The sequence below is a fragment of the Hemiscyllium ocellatum genome, chromosome 6, assembly GCF_020745735.1.
Source record: "Hemiscyllium ocellatum isolate sHemOce1 chromosome 6, sHemOce1.pat.X.cur, whole genome shotgun sequence".
In the NCBI taxonomy this organism is placed as follows: domain Eukaryota; kingdom Metazoa; phylum Chordata; class Chondrichthyes; order Orectolobiformes; family Hemiscylliidae; genus Hemiscyllium; species Hemiscyllium ocellatum.
In genome coordinates this window covers 78,477,446-78,480,175 of record NC_083406.1, presented here as the reverse complement: position 1 = coordinate 78,480,175, position 2,730 = coordinate 78,477,446, and the positions used below count along the sequence as shown (strand labels likewise).

Genomic DNA, 2,730 nt, shown 5'->3' with positions numbered 1-2,730 from the left:
ATGAGGTCTGCAGATGCTGGAGATCAGAGCTGAAAATGTGTTGCTGGTTAAAGCACAGCAGGTTAGGCAGCATCTCAGGAAAAGGGAATTCGACGTTTCGAGCATAAGCCCTTCATCAGGAATGAGAGAGAGTAGCCAAGCAGGCTAAGATAAAAAGGTAGGGAGGAGGGACTTGGGGGAGGGGCGATGGAGGAGAATGTGGCTGAAGAGTTTCTGTGCAGAGGAGATGACCTGGGGGGTGCAGTGAGAGAGAGACTCACGATTAGCCTGGCCCCTGCGCAAAGATGACATGCAAATTCATGAAGCGTTCCATATTTTTTCGAAACTGCAAGCAGGAAGGCCACCCGACCAAGAGCCAAGAACTGTAATCTGTGCGGAGAGGCAGGCCACATGTACAAGGCCTGCCCAAGATGAAGGGCCGCCACCTATGCACAGATGGCCGGGGGTGGTAACACAGGTGGTGGACTGCAGAAGACCAGCAAGGTACCACAAAACAGCACGGGAACGGTGTCTGGGGGCACCCACAAGGAAGGGCAAGCTGTAGCGGAGCAGGTGGCATACAGCGGGGGGAGGTGCAGCAGCCGATCCAAGCTCCTTCAAGACAAACGGAAGAAATGGAAAAGGAGGGAACAAAAGAGGCAGAGGATGGATTACTGTCAAAAGCAGGAAGAGGAAACCTTGCCAGGCCCCCAAAGCCACCCAGCAAAGGGGAAGCGACATCTACACGACGAGGATACAGGCAGCTCTTCCGATGGTGAGGATGGCCTTCAAGGAGGGACGTCACCAGAGGAAGAGACAGAGCGCCGCAGGGAGAAAGGAGGGCAGCACCGTCCAAACAGGAAAAGACGATCCCTCTGAGGGGATGGGTAAAGACCTCCCCCTACCCAGTGAGAACCACGATTCCCACCGGCCCACAGCTCTAGGTAACTGGGAGCAGCGGTCCTGTGACAGCCCCGTTGTCAGACAGAGAACTGAACTGTGCAGACCCTGGGCGTGACCCGAACACACCAGAGCAGGGAAATGGCCCCAGTGTGGAGCCGGACAGCTACCTCAGCCCTGGGAGGGTCCAGCAGTTTGCCGTCACCACGGGAATGCACACAGCTACCCCAGAGAGGCAAGACCAGCAGCAAATGGACACTGTTAAAATGGGGATAAAAATTGGCAGCATCAATGTGTGTAGCATCAAATCGGCTCCGCGATGTGTTTCTATGATGGCCTTCCTGGCCACCGTTAAAGTCGATGCCCTGTTTCTGCAGGAGTGTGGGATACCGCACCTCAGCAGCTACAGGAGATGGTCGAGCTTGTGCGCCCATGGGCCGTCAGTTTGGTCGGGGGCCAACGATAGCCGCGTATCCGGCCTGGGTATCCTGTTGCGAGTAGGCAACTTCACCATCTCTGAGGTTAAAGTGGTGGTGGGCGGGTGCCTCCTCGTCACTGACGTCATGTACAGGAATGCTCCCCTGAGACTGATTAATGTGTACGCCCCAGTGGGTAAGAGTGAACGGTTGGCTGTCCTGCAGCAGCTTCCACTGTTGCTGGCTATGTTCAGGCCAGATATTCTGGCTGGAGACTTCAACTGCATCATTGATGCAGATGGACGATCCGGCAGGGGGGACAGTAAACTGGATGCCACGTCCTGAGCCCTGATGGAAACGGTCAAAGACGCCAAGCTGCACGACGTCTTCAGCACCGCTGCAGATGGAGCGCAGCGTAGATACACCTGGTCACGGGCAGACGGGTCTATCCGCTCAAGGATAGATTACCTGTTTGTGTCTCGAATGCTCTCAGTCAGATCCACCGATGTCATGCCAGTTTTCTTCTCTGACTACTGCCTCCTGCTGGCCGACCGTTTCCTACAGGATGAGCAGCGGACTGGTAAGGGAATGTGGAAGCTGAACACAAAGCTGTTGACCCCGGGAAACATTGGGGAGCTCAAGAGGGATTACGTAGATTGGAGAACCGTGAAGTCCCTCTTTGAGTCCCCAGCAGACTGGTGGGAAACAATAAAAGGCAACATCAAGAGGTTCTTCATCCTCAAAAGGTGCTCAGGAGGTGAGACAGAGGCGGGGAAAACTATCCCAGCTCCAGGAAAGTATGCAGAACCTGCTCCTGCTGCAGACAATGGGGGTTGATGTCACAGAGGACCTCAAGGAGGTGAAGGGCCAGCAAGCCTCGCTCTTTGCCTCGGAGGCCTCCAAGATAATCTTCCGATCCAGAGTCTGCTCGGTGGAGCAGGATGAAATGTGCTCACGTTTCTTCTTCCAGAAGGTGCACAAAGAAAGCTCTGTGCTCAGCAGTCTGAAGGAAGAAGATGGCTCGATAATGTCATCGCAGGCTGATGTCATGAGGATCAGCAAATCCTTCTATGCCAGTCTGTACGACGCGTAGCCAACCGACAGCGCGGTCTCCCAGTCGCTCCTGGCCTCCATCACTGAGGTCTTAGACGACAGAACATGGGAGAGGCTGGACAAGCCGCTATCTCTGGACGAGCTGACCAAGGCCCTCGAGTCCTTCGAAAAGAATAAAACTCCCAGAAGCGACAGCTTACTGGTCGAGCTCTATTCTGCTCTGTGGGACTTAATTGGCCAGGACCTGCTGGAGGTGTAAGTCAGAATGCTTCAGGCAGGTACCATGAGTGAATCCATGAGGAAAGGCATCATTGCCCTCATCTACAAGCGGAAGGAGGAGAGGGAGGAACTCAGAAATTGGAGACCAATCTCACTGTTGAAT

The 2,730-nt window shown here is 54.5% G+C and overlaps 1 pseudogene; it reads left to right on the top strand.

The window, feature by feature from the left end:
• Positions 1-258: 258 nt before the first annotated feature.
• Positions 259-319, top strand: LOC132817002 (U6 spliceosomal RNA; annotated as a pseudogene).
• The last annotated feature ends 2,411 nt before the right edge of the window (positions 320-2,730 follow it).